At 37.9% G+C, this 19,010-nt stretch overlaps 1 non-coding gene and 1 pseudogene across 1 annotated transcript; both read right to left on the bottom strand.

Moving 5' to 3' along the window:
• Positions 1-7,840: 7,840 nt before the first annotated feature.
• On the bottom strand, positions 7,841-7,947 carry LOC141616048 (small nucleolar RNA R71). Its single transcript, XR_012530426.1, has one exon. It is a non-coding gene; the product is annotated as a small nucleolar RNA R71 (small nucleolar RNA).
• Positions 7,948-8,462: 515 nt separating this feature from the next.
• LOC141616070 (small nucleolar RNA R71) lies at positions 8,463-8,561 on the bottom strand (annotated as a pseudogene).
• Between the last annotated feature and the right edge of the window lie 10,449 nt (positions 8,562-19,010).

Raw genomic sequence — 19,010 nt, 5'->3', positions numbered from 1 at the left:
TTACTTTAGGTTGAATGTTGATTGGTTTTTTATTAGTTTACATTTTACTAACATTTTTTTAAATGCTTACAGGCTGAGTTTGACAATGAGATGAATGGTTTAAAATCTCTATCAACAGAAGCATAGGAGTATCTGAATGCTATCCCCCCTAGACATTGGTCAAGGCATGCTTTTGACACAGAATGTAAGTCTAACCTTCTACTAAACAATCTTTGTGAGGTCTTTAATGCTGTACTTAAAGAAGCCAGAGACAAGCCAATCCTCACACATATGAAGTGGATGAGGAGGTATGTAAAGGAAAGAATATGTCAAAAGAGGGAGGGTGGCAATGCATATAAGGAAAGGTTAATGCCTTATGTGAATAAGTACATGGAATGGGTTGAGACAGAGTCTAGGTTATGTGTAACACCCCGTAAATTTGAAGACCTTTATTATATTTTAAGAGTAATATTTTAATCTATTTTAATTTAATATTAATTTATTTGAAATAAAATTTATTTGATAAAATATAACCTTATTTTATTTTGAAGAAATTTAATCATTTTTGATAGTTTAGAAATGTTTAAAAGTGATCTAAACTATATTTAAACCTTTTCCTTTGATAAAATAGATTTCGGATAAAAGTCGTAAAATTGGGATTTTCCCATTTCTTACGGTCGTTGGGTAAACGAGTTTGGATATTGGGCATATGAGTACTTAATCTTTTAGTAAAATCGCGTTTAAGAACTTTAATTTTCTCGGAAATCGCGTTCGACGAATATTTCTAATTTCCGTCGAAACGAACCAAAACGTAAACAAATGACCCATCTCCCTATGCCTTTGGCTGGCCACCTACCCTCCATTTGTCCCCTCTTCCAATTTTCATTTCCTCCATAACTCAATCTATCTCCTCCTTCTCTCAAACACCAAAACCCACTAAAAATCCTCCTTACAATCCCTAAATCCACCATAAATCCTTCATTTCTCCACCAAATCTCATAAAAATTATATATTTGGAATCCTCTCTTCAATCCTCATCTACTAGTAAGCTTTATTTTCATTTCCCGCAATTTTTGTTTAAGACACTTTTTTTTTAGGGTTTCGAATTTAAGTTTAATAATTGTGTTTTTGTTGTTCTTATAGGTGAAGAATTTGAAGATGAGTTAGGTGACTCATATGTTGTTGAAGATGAAGAGTAATTTTGGATTTTAGAAGTTTTCTCAAGTTATTACTTGTCTCTTTGCTAGCTTAAGGTAACTATTCCGAGTTACTCGACGAATTAATGTCACATTAGTAGTTGTATTTGTTGTTTGAGACGATCTTGTTGATAAATGAATGAATGGAGTAAGATGAGTATGCTTTTGTTTAATTTATGTTACCCATTTGAATATTATTGTTTGGAACAAATTTGGATGAGGAATTATGTGTTGTGACAAGTCCGTGTTTTGGCTGGAACGCGTCAGTACCGGACCGAGACGGTTTCCAATGTTTCCAAAAATATGACAGATTGAACGACATCGAAAAATTAGGTGGTTTAGCCACTTGAATCACTCAATTCGGAGTCCGTATGAGTAAATGGCGTCGTTTTATCGATTAAAATTTATAGAAAAGTTTACCCTTGTGTGAGACGGTTATTTATGCTATTTTATTATGCGAGAATTTTGTGGAATTAGTTATTTTGTAAGTTGGAATGTTTTCTTTATGTTGATAGTGTTCACATGATAGAAATTGGAAATAGCATGAGAATGATATTGTGATGAATTTTGTGATTTGGGCCAAAGTACGCCAAGACTCTGAGCTGGGCCAGTTTGACCGAATGAGTTTGGTCAAACTAGGTTTAAACCGGTCAGCCTCGATTTGACCAATGACCCGTCGCAGGACTAGGGTCGAGGGTTTGTCTTTGAGGGAGATTGGTTGTTATTGGATGTTTTATGTTTATGCCTTGATATTTGTAATTATCATTTCACATGTTGGTTGTTGGTTGCTTTGGATGCCTTATGCTTGAGTCTTGTTGCCTCTCTGCCATTTTAGCTTGTTCTCATGGATTATGGTACTGTTGGTTAGCTGGAATTTGGATTATTATTGATATTGGAGATATTGTTGGATTGTCAGCTGAATATGCTCTTGCGTAGTCTTTCATATGCTAGGGTGTGTATGATCATTTGTGTGTGTGCAAGTTTGGACTCTTTGCCCCTCTTATGGTTAATTGGGTGTCCTACTTGTCTTGTGTGGAGTGGGCTAAAGTATTCAAGCTGGGACTAGGTCCTAGGTGAGTATTGTCTTTGACGAGTGTATGTTCACCGCTTAATAGCCTTTGTGTCTTAGCTTGGTGGGCTTATATCCAAGTTAGGGCATGACCTCCTGACGTACTCTTAGAAGTATGTGGTCAGCTTAAGTACTAGCCAACCCTTTGGTGGACTCCTTAGGGGTACTCATGTGTGTGATCATGGGTCTTGGATGCGGTATTTTCCGCATGTCGCTAGGTCTGCGCAGGTTTAGGACTAGGGTGTTTACCTTACCTCGTGGTATAAACTCGAGTTACAGAGTGACTATTGACTGTACTAGGAACTTATGCCTGTCTCTAGATATATTGTCCTTTCTTGTTTGATGATTCTATGAATCATAGAAGGTGAGATGCAAGCCGGCTATGGTTGATAGAGTTTGGATTCCTGGATGTTATGTGATTCACATGATAGTGTAGTATGAGTCGGTCTAGTATTCACATGCTAGGACTATGTGTTGTTATATTGTTGTTCACATGATAAGCATGATTGTCTAGCATCTATATGCTAAGACTATGTGTTATTCATATTCATATTCTTATGTTTACATGTTATATTAATCATGACATTTCGTGGTTGGGAGAACTCGGAGTTACTCCCCACTGACTGTGGCTTTCGTATTTGTATAAAATGCGATTGACAGGTAGGTGATGCATATATGGGGTACATGGACGAGCTAGCGAGCAAAGTAACCTTGGGACCTAGATTGGCTTTATTTTATTGTGACCCTTAAACACTTTTTATGTCATATACTTTTTTTAGGGACATATGTCTCCCTTTTTCATATTTGGGTTGTATAACTTTGTTTCGCGACTTTAGCGATATTTTATTTATGAGATTTATTTAGACCTTGCATGTTTGACACCTTCCCATTTGGATATTTTTATAACAGGTTCAGGTTTTAAAAATTACAGGTTTTTACCCAAATGAACCTATTACAAACATATCCATGCAGTTTTTATCTAGAATTATGTGTTTACTTTTCCGCAATAAATGAGGGTGTCACATTATGTAAATGGTCTAGGGGTATATGAAGTGATTTATAAAGGGGAGCAGTGTTGTGTAGATCTTAATTTTAGGATCTGTACATGCTTTCATTGGAATCTCAGTGGATTGGCTTGTCCACATGCTATGTGTTGCATAAATTTGGAAATATCAGACCCAAAAGATTATGTTCATGAGGCTTACAGTAAAGCAAAGTATCAGATGACTAATGAACCTGCTATATTTCCCATACCTGGTGTTAAGCATTGGGAGAAAACAGGTCTACCAGAGCCACTGCCACCACCTATGAAAAGCATGTCTGGTAGGCCCAAGTCCAAAAGAAGACGGAAGGAGCCAGGTGAAGATGCAGCTAGGCAGCTTAAGAGGATGAAAAAGACAAATAAATGTGGCAATTGTGGAGGGTCAGGTCATTCCAGAAGGACCTGTAAAAATCCAAGAGCACCTCATGTCACTGATAGGGCACCAAGTGGAAGGCCACTAAGTAAAAGTCAGTGGGCAAAAGAAACGAGGCAGAGGAAAGTGACAAGAGCTGAAACAAGGGCACCTCATGGAACTGCTACTGCAAATGCTACATCATCTCAGGCAGGCCCATCCACCAGCCACACATCAGCTCCAAGCACCTCTAATCCTCATGCCAATCTATCCTTCACTTAGTTGTTGAGTCAAGCTAGCAACAATTTACTTTAGTAGTGATATTATGTAACTTAAGTTTGAATGTTGGTAATGCAAGAACTGATGTAGCTAGTAATGAAAGAACTTATGTAGTACAATATGTTTCAGTACTTAAATGTATTTTGTTGACAGTTTCTATTGGCAATTTCAATGGTAATGCAGGAATGTTGGTAATGAATGAATGTTGTTTATACTTGCAATATTGGTAATACAGTTTTCATTGCCTTGATATGTTGTTATATTGTTAGATACTTGCAATGGTAATGCAACAATGAAGGAAAACCCATACACTATAACAACAAATCAGATTGACTATGGTCATGTTTTCATTGCAATTTTCATTGCAAATCGGCCTTTATTTGAACAATATAACAGAAAATAAAGGAATTCAAGTAACATTAAAACCTTAAATAGAGGAATTCAAGTAACATTACAACCCGGAATAAGTTCCATACATTATTACAACATCAAATGGCTCATGAATCGTTAATTGAAAATTTTCATGAGCTTCATTTGTTAAACTAAAATGTGGTGAACATTAACACTACAACTACAAACATAATTGCAAAAATTGCCATAGTTGAACCTTTGAAAAATGAGGTCCGTCTGCCAGCAACCTCAATCGCACCAAAGACTTTCATCTTCTCAATCTCCAGTACCAGCTTCTTCCTCTCATCTTTAAGCGACTAAACATCCCTACCTAATATATCAACTTCACATTTCAACAATCTCTTCTCCATCATCAGTTTGTTGATAACCACTTTTTGCCAATCCATTTGAGTGCAATCATGTCAGCGAAACCATTCACAACCAACTGAACCAGTCCTGAGATTTGAGAATTTACACTTCTCAAACCGTCTTCCAGGATTGTCAGATGTCCATGATGTTAATATCGCCACAGGAACCCCACATAAGCATTTCCTCGGATGTTGGCTAGTACTATGGTAGCTGCTTTCCTTTGAATGACTAGACAGTCTATTGCATCACATCAACAATTCAAATCAGAAAAATACCCAAATAAAATAAGAACCCTAATTACAATTTTAATTAATTGTACAAAAAAACAATGAAGAGTTTATACATGTGAAATCTGCAAAATAAAGGGAGAGATAAAGAAATTCACCTTCAAATAATTTGCCTTCCAAATTGTAGAAATAATTTATTGAAATTTGTTTTAGAGTTGGTATATATGAATATGGAGTAATTTGAGCAAAAGCAAGGAATATAACATAAGGGGAAGACATTACAGGGACAAAATGGTCATGAAATTAGACAAAAGTCGGGAAAACTAAAAAAATGACGGAATATTTCACCTGAGTTGTGATTTGGGAGCAAATTCTTGCCTGACTTGAAGTTAAGGGAGTAATTTTAGCATTTTGTTTTAAAAGGGAGTAATTTTAGCAAAACGTGTTTCATAAGGGAGTAATATCTAATTTACTCTAAAGCAAATGTAGAATTGAATGAAATGGAGGAAGTATTCCATAGTAAGTATCATAATTTAAAGACAAATAAAAAACTCATATGTTTAAGGTTACTACTGATGTGACTCATATTTGTGCACATTTAGTCCCCGAACTAGCCTCGTTCCTATAGTTTCTAGTGCTTATTAGGGTCGTTTCTTATCTTTAGTTCCCTACATTACATATTCTTTGAGGTTTTTGTGTCCTTGGTAGGAGAGGATTGCTAGCCTTGCATTTATGGAGCAAAGTGGAGCTAAATGGAGTGCATCTAATGACCAAGCATCAAAGAGGAGACCATTACTAAAGGCCTAAGTGAATAAATCAAGTAGAATTGGCAATGATGAAGACCTTCACAACCCCTCAACGATTCCCACGGATCCTTAGGCAGTCAAAAGAAGAAGAAGAGTTGATCAAAGATCCGGGCGTCCCGAGCTCAGGTCGGGCATCTCAAGCCTCAATTCGGGCGTCTCACCGTTAGGTCGAGCGGATCCCTGGGCAGCACGAGCATACTTCAAGGTCAAGTCGGGCGGCTCCTTATGGGACTTGCAAGGCACTAATCTTCTTCTTAGGGACTTAATCGTCATTTAACCCCTTAGTTGCCCTAATACTTGTACTTAGTATAAATACCCCATTGTGTTAGGGGATTAATCACCAAGTTAGAATTTAGCTTTAATCAAGTTTATACATTATTAATCAAGTTTTAATCAAGCTGTATTCACTCAATTAAATATTAATCAAATCTTAATTCCTCTTTAATCATTCAAGTGTTCTTAGTTTTAGTTGGGTAATTTGAAGGCTATTTATATTTGGGTTTATTGAAGACTTGACAACTCTTCATCATTCATCAAGTATTCTTCTATTATTGTTTGCTTATTATTTGGATCATCCTTAAAGTTGCTATAATCCCTTTTACCCTTACTTAATTAATTATTGCTTTACTCATTCACAATGTTTAACTTTGTTAATATGATTGACACCTTTATTAGCATGTTTACCATAATCATGAGTGAGTAGTCTCCTAGCTAGGGTTAATGGGGAATTAGGGGAACTAAAACATGGGGTAGATCCATACTTAATCTAATATGTTTTCATAAGATTGCTTGCTTGTTGTAGTTTCAACTTATGCACATGTTATGCTTGATAAATTGCTTGATTGGCAATCTTGCATGCATACATCTCTTATCCATTCAACAAGACTTGTAAGATATAAACTAGCTCGAGGCTTGTAAGACCATGCATAAAGTTGAATAGGAAGAAACTAAGTCGACTTGTAGGTGTTGTACAGTCTTGACCGACTCGGCTCCGGGACCCAAATCTTCCTAGGAATTGTAAGACATAAACTAACTCGATTCCACTACAACAATAATTTATTTGCAACTATGTAAAGATGTTTGTATGATCACTACCATGAATCCCCTATGAACCCATGATACCCTAGTGCCTTAATCGATTGTTTACAAACCCCTATTTGTTTACTTGCTTTGTTTACTTTCATTTCTTCATATTTCATTGTTAAGTAGTTTAGTTTGATACCACAAATCTCAAACCAACTTGTGACACTCTAAGACATAGCTCTCTACAACCGATAACTTAATTCAATACCCGTCCTTTGGGATCCCACCTTTACTTGGCACTCTACTAAGAGTAGTTAGTTAAGATTATAAATATTGTTTTGATTGGTTAGCTTAGACGACAAAGTCTAGACTGAATCAAAAATGGCGCCGTTGCGGGGACGGTGTTCAATTGAATTGTTATCACTTGTTGTTTTTAGTTGTGTCTTTCTTAACCTTCGGGAAGTCGAATTTCTCAAGGTAGTTTTAATTGTTTTCTAGTTGTTTTCTTTTTGCATGTCGAGGAGATCACAAGGTAGACTTTTACCTATTGATCCCGAAATTTAAAGGATCTTGACCAATATTAGAAGAATCGTTAGAGGGGGCTTCAACAAGTGTGGGTATTGGAGAACTTGTGAACATTGGTGTTGTCCAATCGGATAGTGTTGAGTTTACCAACCCTTTTGCAAGAGAAGGAGAGGAGAACCCAATTCAAAACCAACCACAAAATTAACCCACAATGCCTAAATTTTTATCTCATTCTGTACCAACCGAGGAGAACCTACCAAATGGTACTCCTACACCACCTCACTTAACCGGTAATTTCATTGCCAAATCCGCATTCATACAATTAGTTGAGAGAATACAATTTGGAGGGACGCCTAGTGAAGATCCTCATTTACACATAAAGACTTTTTGTGACTATGGTGATGCAATCTCTCAAACCGGGGTAACCCAAGACCAAATTCGATGGGTGTTGTTTCCTTTTTCCTTGATCGGAACCGCAAAGCAATGGTTAAATAGCCTAGACAAAGCTACCCTTGGTATTGATTCATGGAATAAGTTAGCACTTGCTTTCTACAAGAAGTTCTATCCTCCGGAGAAGACTAACATGTTGAGAGCCCAAATCACCGGGTTCAAGCAAAGGGATGAAGAGCCTCTATATGAGGCTTGGGAAAGATTCAAGGATATATGTCACTCTTGTCTTCACCATGGACTAAGCGATTGGTTCCTCGGTATTGGAGAACTTGTGAACATTGGTGTTGTCCAATCGGATAGTGCTGAGTTTACCAACCCTTTTGAAAGAGAAGGAGAGGAGAACCCAATTCAAAACCAACCACAAAATCAACCCATAATGCATAAATTTTCATCTCATTCCGTACCAACCGAGGAGAACCTACCAAATGGTACTCCTACACCACCTCACTTAACCGGTAATTTCATTGTCAAATCCGCATTCATACAATTAGTTGAGAGAATACAATTTGGAGGGATGCCTAGTGAAGATCCTCATCTACACATGGAGACTTTTGTGACTATTGTGATGCAATATCTCAAACCGGGTTAATCCAAGACCAAATTCGATGGGTGTTGTTTCCTTTTTCCTTGATCGGAACCGCAAAGCAATGGTTAAAGAGCCTAGACAAATCTACCCTTGGTATTGATTCATAGAAGAAGTTAGCACTTGCTTTCTACAAGAAGTTCTACCCTCCGGAGAAGACTAACATGTTGAGAGCCCCAATCATCGGTTTCAAGCAAAGGGATAAAGAGTCTCTATATGAGGCTTGGGAAAGATTCAAGGATACATGTCGCTCTTGTCCTCACCATGGACTAAGCGATTGGTTCCTCGGTATTGGAGAACTTGTGAACATTGATGTTGTCCAATCAGATAGTGTTGAGTTTACCAACCCTTTTGCAAGAGAAAGAGAGGAGAACCCAATTCAAAACCAGCCACAAAATCAACCCACAATGCCTAAATTTTCATCTCATTCCGTACCAACCAAGGAGAACCTACCAAATGGTACTCCTACACCACCTCACTTAACCGGTAATTTCATTGCCAAATCCGCATTCATACAATTAGTTGAGAGAAGTCAATTTGGAGGGATGTCTAGTGAAGATCCGCATCTACACATGGAGACTTTTTGTGACTATTGTGATGCAATCTCTCAAACTGGGGTAACCCAAGACCAAATTCGATGGGTGTTGTTTCCTTTTTCCTTGATCGGAACCACAAAGAAATGGTTAAAGAGCCTTGACAAAGCTACCCTTGGTATTGATTCATGGAAGAAGTTAGCACTTTCTTTCTACAAGAAGTTCTATCCTCTGGAGAAGGCTAACATGTTGAGAGCCCAAATCACCGGGTTCAAGCAAAGGGATGAGGAGTCTCTATATGAGAGGCTTGGGAAAGATTCAAGGATACCTGTCGCTCTTGCCCTCACTATGAACTAAGCGAGTGGTTCCTCGTCCAACAGTTTTGGAATAGCTTATATGAAGAGTCACAAAATGTGCATAATATGGGCTCTAATGGGAGATTAACCGAGATTCATGACAACCAAACATGGGCTAAAATCGAAGAGATGGCGGTTCATAATTTCCAATATAGCAGGCCAAGAAAAGCCACTAAGAGAGGGAAGCATGAGGTTGATTCCATCACATAACTGGGTGCTCAACTAAGTGCTCATATCGACAACATAAATTTGAAGTTTGAGAAGGCCATGGCCAAGCTTGATGAAGCTTCCCAATCACCCAAACAACATGTCAATGCTATGATGGCGACATCCTCAATCCCAAATGGAGTGTGTGAAAGTTGTGGAACCTTGGGACATGATCAAAACGAATGTAGAGGAACAAATGAACAAGTGAATGCCTTCCAAGCATACAAAAATGGCACACCTTACTCCAACTATTACAATGAGAATACCAAATTCCATCCAAACCTCTCATACAAGAGCCAAAATGTCCAAAACCCTCAACCCACCTATACACCCCCTCCAATGAGAAATCTTACTCAAAGACCATACTACAATCAACCCAATGACCAAGCTTTTGATGTTCAAAAAGCGGTCTTCCAAATGCAAAAGAGTCAACAAGATTTCTTTGCTCAAATGCAAAGGGATAGCCAAGCCAAAGACACTACCATCAACAATATGCTTGCTCACACCAAAATGTTGGAGACTCAATTGTCTCAATTGGCCTCTTCTAGTTCCCAAAGACAAAAGGGACAATTACCTCCTCAAGGTAATCCTCCCACAAGACATGAGACCATCAATGCTATCCACTTGAGGAGCGGTACAAGATATGAGGGACTAAAGATACCGATTGAAGAAGATATTATTGAGGAGAATGACAAGCAAAGTGATGTGATTGAACCACTAAGGAGAAATCCTAAGGTGGTAGAGACAACTTCCAATGACTCATCAAAGAAGAGAAATGAAGAGAAGGCCAAATAAATTGAGAAAGAGCCTATGATGATTAGACTTCCATTCCCAAGTCGCCAAGCCAAGCCCAAGTTTGATGAGCAACTTTGAAAGTTCATGGAGATTGTGAAGAACTTAGAGGTTTCTATACCATTCACGGAGCTAATCAACCATGTTCCACCCTATACAAAATACATGAAAGATATCCTTACCAAGAAGAAATCTACAAGGAAGTTGGAAACCATTGCCTTTACAAAGGTGAGTAGTGAAATTCTTCAAGGGAATTCCCCTTCAAAGCTCAAGGATCCGGGAAGTTTCTCCATTCCATGTACCATTGGTGATAACATAATTAATAAGGCACTATGTGATTTAGGTGCAAGTGAGAGTACTATGCCATATTCGGTATGTGAAAGACTAGGAGTGGGAGAGCTCAAGTGCACCAACATGACCTTACAAATGGCGGATCGTTCAACAAAGAAACCACTAGGGGTATGGGAAGATGTATTCGTGAGAGTTTGAAAGTTTTTCATACCGGTGGACTTTGTCATTGTTGATATGGAGGAGGATTCCAACATTCCCATCATTCTAGGAAGACCATTCCTACACACCACCGGAGCGGTGATCGATGTGAAACATGGAGAGCTAACACTTGAAGTAGGTGATGAAACAATCACCTTCAACCTTGATAAGACTTTGAGAGCTCCCAACTTATTTGAGCCATGCTTTATGGTTGATCACTATACTTGGGAGGGTGACAAGAAGAAGATGGAATCTCCATTCAAAGAACAAGGGAAATATGGAAATCTCAAAGAGATGGGCAAGGGCAAAGACACACTGCCTAATTGGAAGAAAGATATTGATGATGTTGGAATGGCTCTATTCAGAGAGCATGTAATTTTTCACAACAAGAATGAGAGCTTGCAAAGCTCACCCATAAAAAGTATAGATGGAGGCCTCATTGGCCATGATACAATGAAGAAGAGTTTCTCTTGTCAACTCATGATCCACCCAACATAGGGAAAGAAGCAAGAGAAGTATGTGGTTTATGGGATGACGAGTTTGAAGGACTTGTTAACCCATATATTGGGAATGCTATGACTCTAGACCAAGGTTATGTAGACCCTTGTCACCTCTTTGACTCGGACTACTACATGAATGAAGACAACAATGTGCCAAGGTCTATGGAAGATCTCTATCATGACAATGAACAAGCTTTTGACTACTTCTTCAAGGCGTTGAGCAACATCAACAACGCCTTGGCTTTGCTCCCTTGACACCTCTCAAGAGAAGAAGAGTTTGGTGGAGTCCTCTATAAACCGCCATTTTTAAATATTCTAACCTCTTAACTTTCATTTCATTTAACTTGTACACTACTCAATTTTTGCATTGCATTCTACATGCTTTGTTTGACGAATTTGTGTAACATGAGAGCAGGTGAGGGCATGATTTTAATGTGCTTCAAATGTGTAGTGTTTGATGATCATGTGTGGGAAGCACATGCCTAGGCTAAATCAAGCCTTTGTAATACTACCCAAGAAGAAATGACGAAGAAAAGAAGAAGAATTGATACGGGGAGAAGATCCCCACGAGCAGACCTGAGCTCGTGGGGACTGGGAGAGAGGCACAAGGTGAAATTTTGCTCTGGAAAGAAATCTGCCCGACCCAAAACCAGCTCGAGCGTCCCACTACTCAGGTCGCTCGACCTCAGCTCAAGTCGTGGGTCTTGAAGGAGCTCTCAATTGTTAAATTTTGCAATGGTCGACAATCTGCCCATCCCAAACTCAAGTCGAGCGAGCCAGGCAAAAATCTGCCCGACTAGCCTTCAGGATGCCCGTCTCCAGAGCCAAGCAGATTGTTGATTTTCCACTGGATGAAAATCCCCCCGTCTCCTCCCAATCCGCCCGTCCTTACCTACTACATCAACAAAACACGGGACTCAGCCCTCTTCTTCATTTCATTTTTCTTCAAACACAAAACACCATAATTTCCCTCACTTCAACTTTCAATCCCCTCATCCAAAAACAAAAATCTCTCATCCAAATTCACCACAATCAAGTCCAAACTTGCTCAAGTAAAAAACAAATCACTCTTTTATCAACAATAAGACCATTCAAACAACAATTTATTCACAAAATCAATCAATTTCTCTAGGGTTGGGTGAAAATCTGAAAATCCCGAAATTGATTAGGCATTCAATTGAAACTTGAAGAAGAAAGGAGCATTCAAGTATAAAATTGGTTTGTTGATACTAATTTGAAAGAAGAATAGCCATGGAAAAGACCAAAGGAGGCAACAGAGACACCAATTTTATCCAAGAGACAACAAGCTCTTGCATCAAGGGCATTGGTCTTGGTTCAACAAAAGGAGCAAGCCCCACCAACCGTCAATGCTATCGAGGAAGCTATTACTTTTATTCCACAGGTGGAACAATTGAAGAATTATCCGGAGGTTACTTTCATATCCGATAAGCATAAGCTTGCTTTCAAATCCCTAGCTAAGAAAAAGATTCTAGCTACTAAATTTGTATGTCAAGATGCTTTCGGTAAATTGGGTGTTCTTGAGCAAACAAAGGCATTCTTCGAGTCTATGGGGTTATCCACCCTCTTTGAAATGAATGGATTAACATACCTCTCTTTGACATTGGAATTCATTAGTTCCTTGAGGGATTATAGAATTCAGACTCGAGATTGTGTAGAATTCCGTCTCGAAAACAAGACTAGAACAATGCATAAAAGTGATTTTGGTAAAGTGTTTGGGCTTAAGAACCATGACCAATTCAACAAGAAACCTTTGGAGTTTGATGCCAAACCACTTTGGCAAGCCATCTCCGGTCGTGAGTTCACTACTTTCAAGGAGTGTCATGCCTTGTACATTCATCATCCGGGTATAAGGTATTGGCACAAGTTCATGGCTAACACTTTGATTGCTAGAAAAGAAGCCAATCACTTGACGGAATTAGACTTTGTTTACCTTGAGTCATTTTTGAATGTTGGTGGGAAGCCCAAAAGTGAGTACAATATTCTTCAACTATTGATCAAGAGATGGTTGGATATTATGAATGGGGAAGCTGGTGCGGCTTTCATTGTTAATGGAGGCTTGGTGATAAGATTGGCTAAGCACTTTAACCCGGAGTTCAACAAAGACAACACTTACAAAGCGGTTAAAGAAAACCACCTTCTTGATATGAGCAATTTGATCCACAAATTTCAATGGGTCAAGCATAATAACTTAGACCATACCTATGAGTGGCTCATCAAGGATGCCAATTCCATTGTCTTACCAAGCCAGATTTGTCGCATCTCCACCCAACGAACCAACTACCTTATTTCCGTTTCCGAGAGAGCCGAGACCATCATCAAGCAACAACAAAATCCAAGTGAAGAGCCCTCATCCTTCATTGTTACACCACTATATCCCTTTGCCTACCACGAGTTTAAATCGAGTAATGCTATGGCGGACAATGACTACTTGACACAATTAATGCAACATAAGCATAAGGAAGCATACAATGATCGGGTGAATGCCTACTACGCCCAATATCCACCCCTTTTCCATCTTTCTAGGCAAGGACTCCTTGATCCTTCGAGTTCTTTGCCAAATTGGGTGGATAGTAAAGTGTTCTTTCTTAATGCTTCTTAAGATGAAGAAAGGGGTGATCGAGAAACAAGGATAGAGGAGGAAGTTGATGATGAGAGCGGGGAAGGTAATGGGTCTTGCCAAGATGATGAGGTAGAAGAGCAAAGTTCAAGTTCTAGTGAATAAGATGATGGTGAAACCTCCGGTTCCATGGAGGTAGATGATGATGATGTCACGATGAGTGACAATTGATGGTTGACAAAGCTTGAAGGAGGACATCACATATGCGGGGTTGATAACTTATGCTAGTATCGGCCTATTCCATTGTGAGTCTCCGACCCCTCCTTTAGCTTTGTTGTTTCTGTCTCTTAAGTACATTGATAACATGACTTGTACAATTGTTATAACATCTAGTTTAGAGCATCTTTTGAGTCATTTTGGGCTCATTGGTAGTTTTGAGTTTTTGAGTCCTAGCACCATTCAAAGGACTCACACCTCGGCAACATTGAGGTGCCTATCTTTTTGCTCCCACTACAAAGAATCCAAAATGACAAACCTCATTCATGCATTGCATGTCATGCCTTGTTGATGACCTTCCTCCTTTTTGCACTATAAATAGTGTTTTGTCCGGCTTGGGGAAGTTCACTCATAAGGAATACGAGTTAATTCAAATTAGTTCTTCGAACAATAGAAAGCATGCATCATATAGTTTAGCTTAGTTTGCATCTCTTGTATATACTTATCACATGTAAATATTTCACATATAGTTTACATCTAGTATAGAATCATACATCATTCATTTAATTGCATTTGCACAATTCCCTATTATTTTGTCCATTGAGGACAATGTCCATTCTAAGTGTGGGGATGGGGAATTCTAACACTATCTAACTCAAAAATTAAAAAATGATAAAAATTTTAAAAATCCAAAAACATGTTCTTCTCTTTTGTAGTGTAGAAATGAATATATTGTATATATTTGTTTGTTTGTGTTCACTCCTATCACTTGGGACCGACTACACCACATTCAAGGCATGAGGAATATGAAGACCGCATGGTATGATCTTTCCAAACCTCCTTTCTCTTCTTACATGTTAATGACAATGTGGCTTCTTTTTGTTTGATGTGGTACAAACCAATGTGATCTTAGGAGTTGCATTTAGATTATATGGCATACTAGTGATAGTAGCATTTGCATTAGGTTTTATATATGCTAGTTGCATCATGGCATGTAGTTGCATATTAGGAAAAATTTTGTGAAAATGTCTAGTTGGGAAGCTTGACAAGTATATATAGGCCATTGAGATAATTTTTCTCCTTGAGACTTTATTTGCTAGAATACCCTCAAGACACCCTAGGATGTGTCATACTAGTATCTTTTGACCCATGGACTAAGGCCTAGTCAAGAGTAACTTGTGGTGTGATGACTCCTTGGCTACTGTTTATTCCAAGGTGACCATTGATGCCATGCAACCGTTCTTTCATCTTTATCATCATGTTTTGCCAATACAAAGGGAATGGGCACAAAAATCTCCAATTTGAGTACAAGTACCAAAGAGAAAGTCAAAAAGTTTGCAAAAAATCGAATCAATGAAAAGAGGAGCAAAAATAAACTTCTATGCTTTAATAAAAGTACCCTTGCTACAAAATGGGGCTACTTTGAAAATATTCAAAAAGAATGCAAAGAATTCGCCAAGTATGACATTGCCAAACATCAAAAATGGCAAACAAATATTTTCAAAAGACAAATGCCACAAGAAATTGGGTGGGTGGGGGGGGGGGGAGGGGGGCAAAACAAAAGCAAAACTACCATTGTGAACATCAAAGCATATTGATCCCTTTTATCCGTTGATGATTCTTTCTTTGTTGCATGGTGGAGAGAGGACGACCCTTCTTCTTGTCTAGGCAAGAGGGGGAATTCCGCGATCCTACAGTGTTTCTAACACCATAAGGAGCCTACTCTTGACAAAAGCATTTAGAAATTGAGGATAAAAGTACCCTAGTTTGACACAACTTGGAGGTGATTTGTGGGTATCCTTTTAGACTTAGTAACTTGGAGAAATGATATCTACAATGGAGTGTGTACCCTTACATTGCTTGCCCTTTAGATGATTTCCATCACTTAGATGAGGAAAGTTGCTATTCTTTTGTAGATGCATCCATTACTTGTTTTGTGTGCTTAATGCTTGGATGTATCGCCATTTTGGCAAGCCCCACCTTGCCTTGCAAGAAGGCATCTTACCTCATAGGTGTCTTGTTGTGAGTTGAAGGGGCGGAGTGAGACCCGCTAATTGTCTCACATCGACTAGTAGTGCTAATAAGGGTCATAGTTTTAGTCACCTCTTTACTCGGGACAATCAAAGGTTCGGTTTAGGGATATTTGATGTGGCTCATATTTGTGCATATTTAGTCCCCGAACTAGCCTCGTTCCTATGATTTCTAGTTCTTATTAGGGTCGTTTCTTATCTTTAGTTCCCTACTTTGCATATTCTTTGAGGTTTTTGTGTCCTTGGTAGGAGATGATTGCTAGCCTTGCATTTATGGAGCAAAGTGGAGTTCATCTAATGACCAAGCATCAAAGAGGAGACTATTACTAAAGGCCTAAGTGAATAAATCAAGTAGAATGGGAAATGATGAAGACCCCCACGACCCCTCAACGATCCCCACGAATCCTTAGGCAGTCAAAAGAAAAAGAAGAAGAGTTGATCAAAGATCCGGGCGTCCCGAGCTCAGGTCGGGCGTCTCAAGCCTCAATCCGGTGTCTCACCATCAGGTCGAGCGGATCCCTGGGAAGCACGAGCATACTTCAAGGTCAAGTCAGGCGGCTCCTTATTGGACTTGCAAGGCACTAATCTTCTTCTTAGGGACTTAATCGTTATTTAAGCCCTTAGTTACCCTAATACTTGTATTTAGTATAAATACCTCATTGTGTTAGGGGATTAATCACCAAGTTAGAATTTAGCTTTAATCAAGTTTATACATTATTAATCAAGTTTTAATCAAGTTGTATTCACTCAATTCAATATTAATCAAATCTTAATTCCTCTTTAATCATTCAAGTGTTCTTAGTTTTAGTTGGGTAATTTGAAGGCTATTTGGGTTTCTTGAATACTTGACAACTCTTCATCATTCATCAAGTATTCTTCTGTTATTATTTGCTTATTATTTGGATCATCCTTAAAGTTGGTATAATCCCTTTTACCCTTAATTAATTATTGCTTTACGCATTCACCATGTTTAACTTTGCTAATATGATTGACACCTTTATTAGCATGTTTACCATAATCATGAGTGAGTAGTCTCCTAGCTAGGGTAAATGGGGGATTAGGAGAACTAAAACATTGGGTAAATCCATACTTAATCTAATATGTTTTCATAAGATTGCTTGCTTGTTGTAGTTTCAACTTATGCACATGTTATGCTTGATAAATTGCTTGATTGACAATCTTGCATGCATACATCTCTTATCCATTCAACAATACTTGTAAGATATAAACTAGCTCGAGGCTTGTAAGACCATGCATAAAGTTGAATAGGAAGAAACTAAGTCAACTTGTAGGTGTTGTACAGTCATGACCGACTCGGCTCCAGGACCCAAATCTTCCTAGGAATTGTAAGACATAAACTAACTCGATTCCACTACAACAATAATTTGCTTGCAACTATGTAAACATGTTTGTATGATCACCACCATGAATTCCCTATGAACCTATGATACCCTAGTGCCTTCATCAATTGTTTACAAACCCCTATTTGTTTACTTGCTTTGTTTACTTTCATTTCTTCATATTTAATTGTTAAGTAGTTTAGTTTGATACCTCAAATCTCAAACCAATTTTTGACACCCTAAGACATAGCTCTCTACAACCGATAACTTAATTCAATACTTGTCCTTTGGAATCCGACATTTACTTGCCGCTCTACTAATTAAGAGTAGTTATTAAGATTATAAATATTGTTTTGATTGGTTAGCTTAGACGGCAATGTTTAGACCGAATCAACTACATATTAGTTTTGGTGTCCGATTTCGCTCAGGTCACCTCTATCTAACATTTAAATTGTATTTTGTATGAAATCGAATGGTTTTAGACTTTTCTAATTTACCATTTATAACAGCTTCCTCAGTATCACCTCTTCCCATCTTCAACGACCACCACTTAGGCCCCGTTTTTTGGACTTAAAGTCACTTAATTTAAGTTCACTTCAGATCCTATAAGTTCGGTTCAGTTCGGTTCAGATTCTATAAATTCAGTTCAGATCCTATAAGTTCAATTCAAATCCTATAAGTTCAGTTCAGTTCAGATTCTATAAGTTAAGTTAAGTTCAGATCCTATAAATTCAGTTCAGAAAAGTTATATACGGAGTATTATTTTTAAAAAGCAATGCAAAAACATTTGACATTAATTATTCGATACATATATACAACATTATTATTATTTTAAAACAAAATTATCACTCCGTCCTCTCATTATTTTTTATCGTAATAATAAAAAAAAGTATAACGTATGAATAAACCAATGTATATAAAACGGAAAAATATTCTGTCTTGGCTGCTCACTAATTTCCTGTAAAAAATTTGTTGAATAATAATAAAAACAACAACAACAACAACAACAACAACAACAACAACAATAATAATAATAATTTCTTGGGAGTGGGGGCCCAGATTGTATCTCGGCTGCCCACTAATTTCTTGTAAACTTTTGATTGATCTTAATAAAAGTTCCGGTTTTAAAAAAAAAATTAATAATAATAGTTAAGTTAAATTAATTTAAGTTAATTTAAATTCGGATGCTATAAGTTCAGTTCAGATAGTAAAAGTTCAGTTAAGATCTTATAAGTTCTTTTTTTTTTTTTGAAATGTAAATTTCCATTAAGATCAAAGCAGCTATTAAAAGCTACAAAATTCGACAACACACATTTTCAATATCCATCTATCTAGATATTACGAACACAATTGCAGACTAATGAGCCACTGATGATCACTCATATTAATGCTCGAATTCACTCTAGACTGAAACCAAATTTTAACTTCGCGTATTATTAGGTTACAAAGAACCTTAGGTCTCTTAATGCACCCTTCCAATCTTGCCTTGTTCCTCTGCATCCATATATGATTCTGTGCAACAAGTAATATACACAGTATCACACCTTTTGTCACCTTGGAGAGAGTGGACTATACTCATATTTCTGAAACAAGTGTTCATGCGCTTCAGGTTCAATTCCACACAACAAGCATTTGTCATCAGTTGATATACCCAAGCTCTAGAGTCTATCCTTAAGTAG

Source organism: Silene latifolia, chromosome 11 (assembly GCF_048544455.1).
Source record: "Silene latifolia isolate original U9 population chromosome 11, ASM4854445v1, whole genome shotgun sequence".
Lineage (NCBI taxonomy): Eukaryota > Viridiplantae > Streptophyta > Magnoliopsida > Caryophyllales > Caryophyllaceae > Silene > Silene latifolia.
This window is presented reverse-complemented; position numbering and strand designations above follow the sequence as displayed.